Here is a 6320-nt window from a genome sequence, read left to right as displayed (position 1 = left end):
TCACCAACACTGGACAATAGAAGATGGAGAAACGTTGCTGGTCTGATGAGTCTCCATTTCAGCTCCACATTCAGATGCTCGGCTCAGAATCTGCTGGAAACATCATGAAAACATGGATCCATCCTGCCTTGGATCAACGGATCTCCTTCCCCTTCAGGCTGAGTATTGTTGCTGACCATGTCCATCCCTTTATGACCACAGTGGAGCATCTTCTGATGCTACTTCCAGCAGGATGTTTCTGATTTGTCTCCTCTTTGTGGAAACTGTTTACTTTTCTCTGATTCTTCCATCTAGTTAAACCTGTTCTGAGTCCTCCACCTGCAGGTGGTTTTACTCCTGCAGGAGTTTCAGCTTCTGCTTCGAAAAACAGGATCTAACAAAGCGACAGGAGCTGGTCGGAGAGAAGCATGCAGAGGACCCTGAGGAGGAAATCACTGAGACACGCTGCTGAAATGATGAAGAAGAAGAGTTGGACAACACACACACACTTTCAAACACACTCAGAAGCTTCATGTAAATGAGTCTGAGCTTCAGTTCTTATCAGACTGGCTCCTGTGTAAGGGCGAAGGAGACGAGGACGAGCCCATCCATCTCTGCCAAGAAGGAGACACAACATCTCAGTGCAGAAGTAAATCAGCCACTTTATTAAAGAATCAGGTGGAAAACAAACCACCCACACCTCAGCTGAGAGGCGTCTCAAGTTTCTTCCAGGTTTCTGCTCAGCTGGAGTTTATGTGCCTGCAGCCTGACCCGAGGAATCTGCAGCGCTGAGCGTCTCCGCCAGCAGCTCTGAGCCCGAAGGCAGCTCGCCGCGAGCTTCTCCAACTTCCATCTCCAACTTCCATCTCCAACTTCCATCTCCAACTTCCATCTCCATATCCGTAACACGCATGGCTTCCTTCTGCAAGTCAGGTTTACAGCTACAAAACATCTGATCTACTTTTTACACGCCTACTCAAGAACCAATCAGATTTCTCTAATCCCTAGCCAGTCATGAAAAAAACACTTACCTTGTGTGGAACCCACTCAGACAGAGGCGTGACGTCATGTTGGCCTCAGTCAGGTCTTAGCAGGACCTTTCCACATAACGCGAAATTTGGTACCAGACACCACAGATGTAGACAAAACACTGGCCCAACATGGACTGAATGGTTCCACAGAGAGGGTCCAATAACTGGAGGGCCTGGTTCCTGGAGCCAGACTGGGAGCCGATTCCACAGAGAGGGTCCGATAACTGGAGGGTCTGGTTCCTGGAGCCAGACTAGGAGCCGGTTCCACAGAGAGGGTCCAATAACTGGAGGGTCTGGTTCCTGGAGCCAGACTAGGAGCCGGTTCCACAGAGAGGGTCCAATAACTGGAGGGTCTGGTTCCTGGAGCCAGACTAGGAGCCGGTTCCACAGAGAGGGTCCGATAACTGGAGGGTCTGGTTCCCGTTCTATTTTTAGAACCTTTAGGAACCAGCAGTAAATCTGCAGTCTGAGACTGAACCTCTGTTGAGAAAACGTCCATCCATCCATTTGTAAAATTAAATTACTGTAAAAATAAAATAGAATAAAAAAGGGGAATATTCTGGTAGCTGTGGAACAAGAAAAATGCAGTAAAATAAAATGAGAAAAAAAATCTACTAAACTTACAGTAAAATTCCAAAATGAAAAAAGTTCATTTCTTCACTTTCACCTGGGATCTTTATTTTTATTTCAGCTTTTTAATAGAAGGCAGAGTTTTTCATATTATTTCACATTAGACATAAATTTTCAGTCTATTTCTAAATTATTATTGGTATCACTCTGTTTTAAAAGATACAGGAAGAAGTGAAATGATACAGAAAAAAACCCCGCGTATACACACTTATTCCAACGCAGGGTGAAAGGGGGGTGGAGTGTATCCCAGCAGCTGCTGCATGAGAGGCAACTACACCTGGACAGCTCACCTGTCCACCGCAGGGTGACACTGCTTTTATATGTGAGAAGAATTTGAAATTCTGTTCTGGATTTAACAGAAAGCTGATGAGAAGATAAAAGTGGAGAAATATGACCTCTGATGATGATCCTCATCAGAACCCTCGGCGCAGCATTTTGGATCAGATGGAGACTTTTCAGACCAATAATCAGGAAAATAATAGTTCTGATGGAGGTGTTTGTCTATGTGTGCATACATGTATGTATGTTATTAAAAATGTATGTCATTAAGTATGTACGTTTCTTTATGTGTATGTTATTATGTATGTATGTAAGTATGTATGTATACAGATATGTATGTATGTATGTACATTCGCATATGTATGTATTTATTAGGGTATTAGATGGCATTTTAGGTATTTTTGAAGTCAACTAGTCAGGCTTTTCAAACACGATTAGTTGTCACAAGTCATTAATAATAAAATAAAAAGAAGACTATCTCCAAGTGGAAACTGTAAAACATGTGTGAGATGTTATTTGCATATTGTGTGTTATATATTTAACATTGTGTGGGGTCTAGTGTCCTTTATTGTTCAGCAGGTACATGAGAAAGTGGGTCAGGGAGACGGGATTGCTTTAAGGGCCACCTGAAATGCTACGTGAGCTAAATAGCACACCCACAGAAGCGTAATACCAGTTATTTGTCTCATCTTTCTATCTGGTCTTTTTGCTCCTGAAGCATCATTTCTGCGGGTTTAGTAACCATAGTGTTCTGGTATGTTGCCAGAGCAGCTGATTCTAGTCTGACAGAAACAGCTGCTAAACTTTCAATGTCCTCACTAAGATCGGAAAGCAGAGGAGAGGTGATTACTCCTGGGTGAAGCAGCAGCTAGCATCAGCTAGCTTCTGGCTTAGTTCCCTACACTTTACCCAGCAGCAGCTAGCTTCTGGCTTAGTTCCCTACACTTTACCCAGCAGCAGCTAGCTTCTGGCTTAGTTCCCTACACTTTACCAAGCAGCAGCTAGCTTCTGGCTTAGTTCCCTACACTTTACCAAGCAGCAGCTAGCTTCTGGCTTAGTTCCCTACACTTTACCAAGCAGCAGCTAGCTTCTGGCTTAGTTCCCTACACTTTACCCAGCAGCAGCTAGCTTCTGGCTTAGTTCCCTACACTTTACCCAGCAGCAGCTAGCTTCTGGCTTAGTTCCCTACACTTTACCCAGCAGCAGCTAGCTTCTGGCTTAGTTCCCTACACTTTACCCAGCAGCAGCTAGCTTCTGGCTTAGTTCCCTACACTTTACCAAGCAGCAGCTAGCTTCTGGCTTAGTTCCCTACACTTTACCCAGCAGCAGCTAGCTTCTGGCTTAGTTCCCTACACTTTACCCAGCAGCAGCTAGCTTCTGGCTTAGTTCCCTACACTTTACCCAGCAGCAGCTAGCTTCTGGCTTAGTTCCCTACACTTTACCAAGCAGCAGCTAGCTTCTGGCTTAGTTCCCTACACTTTACCAAGCAGCAGCTCGCTTCTGGCTTAGTTCCCTACACTTTACCCAGCAGCAGCTAGCTTCTGGCTTAGTTCCCTACACTTTACCCAGCAGCAGCTAGCTTCTGGCTTAGTTCCCTACACTTTACCAAGCAGCAGCTAGCTTCTGGCTTAGTTCCCTACACTTTACCAAGCAGCAGCTCGCTTCTGGCTTAGTTCCCTACACTTTACCCAGCAGCAGCTAGCTTCTGGCTTAGTTCCCTACACTTTACCCAGCAGCAGCTAGCTTCTGGCTTAGTTCCCTACACTTTACCCAGCAGCAGCTAGCTTCTGGCTTAGTTCCCTACACTTTACCCAGCAGCAGCTAGCTTCTGGCTTAGCTCCCTTCAGTTTAAAGGGCATGAAAAAATGCTGCTGACTTTGTGTGCTGTTTCGACAAATCAATTAGTCAACTAGTCCTGCTTATCCCTAATATGTATATATATTTATTTATATATCTATCTCTCTATATATATATATGTGTGTGTGTGTGTGTGTGTGTGTGTGCAAGGGATAATGCATCGGGCGGTTCACGTCCATTAATTTGTGATAATGAACACCTCAAAGGGCATTATCCCGCATATACCATGGTCACTTATGAAAGAAAAAAATATTAAATAAATTATTAATGCATTATGTTGTTTTTTACCATTAAAATCGTAAGTTTTTCACAATAAGCGGCTGAGTGGACTATTTCGTGATGCGTTGCCAAGGTAACCAGCTCTAACACAGAACCTGCAGCTCTGTCGGCCACAGCTGTTGTTTTAGACCTGATCAGTGGAGGGAAGGGAGATGATTGATTAACGTTATGTTACGTGACACAACGATCATTTCAGAGGATGGGTGCAGCTCTTACAGCTTTTGTGTGTCCAGAGGATGATGCAACATGTTTTTTTGTGTCTTGTTTTTATAGATTTATGGAGGGGCTGAAGACACTTGGTGTTCTGGATGCTGTCAGATAGTTTCAGAGCCTGAATGGTTCATGAACCATCGACACTCACTGCTGACATAGTGAATCACCTTTCCAACATCCGGCTGTCTGCAGTGGGAAGCAACACGAGAAGGCAGAGGAACGTCTGGTCCCATTCTGGAGAGACTACCTGCAGGATGCTAAAGGTTAATAGTGCTTATTTATTGTTTTATTGCAATTGTCATTATAGTTATATCATAGTTTGTTTGGTGGTTGTCTTGGATGTTTTTCTTGTGTTACTTCAGACTTTATTGTAAACTACAGGAGGTTAATTTTTTTCTATGGTTTTAGCTTGTGCTTTGTCTTTGTTGTAGAACAAATGGGACCATTAAAGCTTGGTAAAATCCTGGCTTTTGCAACGGGAGCCATCAACTGATTTCTTGCATGACCACTCAGTCAGCCCTGGACGCCATTTGCCTGTGGCAAACACTTGCATCAGTTGCCTTAAGTTGCCTGAGGTTTTCATGGAGAGGACGGACTTTAGGTAACACACAAGGTTTTAGAAGAGAGTAATGTAAAATAATACCAAGTACCTGTTTTTTACTACTGAGGAGGTTACTGAAGTGGAATGAACGACTGTTTCTGCCCGCAGACTTTCAGCCCTCTGGTTGTGGACACTGCGCCCGGTAACGACACTGCCTCTGTTCAAGCCCCATCTGTCCTACATACAGCGAGCAACCTCTGTGTTCTCCACGCCACGTTCACGGCGTACCCTCAGAGGAAGTCCAAAAAGTTCTTGATTTCCTGTTGTTGGTGTTTGTAGTCTGCTTTTCTTTCTATTATTTTTTATACTTAACACGAGGATTCTACTACTGCATAACTTGTGCTCATACCTGAATTAGAATGTATTTATACATCTGTCCCGTATTTACTACTCCCGTAACAATTTACTCCTTTGTCAAAGAGCCAAAATTAGTTAAATATTACACTACAGCTGATTTTGAGTTTGTATGTATGTATGTACTGTATATGTATGTACATAGTACATAGTATATGTTCGTATGTAAGTGTACATGTAAGTATATAGAAGTATATGTGTTTGTGTTTGTGTGTGTGTATATGTGTATGTATCTATTTAATTATGTATGTATGAATACATATATGTATGTGTGTACACTGCTCAAAAAAAATAAAGGGAACACTAAAATAACATCCTAGATCTGAATGAATGAAATCTTATTAAACTCTTTGTTCTTTACATAACTTAGTGCGCCGACAACAAAATCACACAAAAATGATCAATGGAAATCAAATTTATTAACTCATGGAGGTCTGGATTTGGAGTCAAACTAAAATTAAAAGTGCTGTTGCAGGCAGCAGAACGTTATTACAAAGTCAGCAAGGCTCAATATGGACTTAAGGACACTCTGCAACTTTTATAGATGCACCATAGAGAGTCTCCTGACTGGCTGCATCACCGCCTGGTACAGCAGCTGCACCGCCCTCCACCGCAAGGCTCTACAGAGGGTTGTGAAAACTGCTCAGCACATCACCGAGACGGTCCTGCCATCCATGGGGGACCTCTACACCAAGCGGTATAGGAGGAAGGCCACCAAGATCATTAAGGACCCCAGCCAGCCCAGTCACAAACTGTTTTGTCTGCTACCATCTGGCCGGCGGTTCCACAGCGTTCAAGCCAGTCCCACCAGGCTTAGAGACAGCTTCATACCACAGGCCATAAGACTAAATGCAGTCAGCATCAATGCCACCTTTAAATAATATCTTATTGTTATTGCTTATTCTATATTTTGTATAATTTATTTGTAGTATTCTTACTTTTTGTGTTTGACTATTTCCATGTGGTTTATATTCTTTTAGCTTTGTTAGGAGAGCCTGGGATCTAAGAATTTCACTGCCAATGATTATTGATGTAATTGTTGTGCAATCACAATAAAAATTCATTCATTCATTCATTCATCAATGCATGCATGTATG

At 43.0% G+C, this 6320-nt stretch overlaps 1 long non-coding RNA gene across 1 annotated transcript; it reads left to right on the top strand.

Moving 5' to 3' along the window:
- The first annotated feature begins 4336 nt into the window (after positions 1 to 4336).
- Positions 4337 to 5323, top strand: LOC121631365. Its single transcript, XR_006008728.1, has 3 exons — positions 4337 to 4531; positions 4700 to 4869; positions 4978 to 5323. It is a non-coding gene; the product is annotated as an uncharacterized LOC121631365 (long non-coding RNA).
- The last annotated feature ends 997 nt before the right edge of the window (positions 5324 to 6320 follow it).

Source organism: Melanotaenia boesemani, chromosome 20, assembly GCF_017639745.1.
Source record: "Melanotaenia boesemani isolate fMelBoe1 chromosome 20, fMelBoe1.pri, whole genome shotgun sequence".
NCBI classification, from domain to species: domain Eukaryota; kingdom Metazoa; phylum Chordata; class Actinopteri; order Atheriniformes; family Melanotaeniidae; genus Melanotaenia; species Melanotaenia boesemani.
This window is presented reverse-complemented; position numbering and strand designations above follow the sequence as displayed.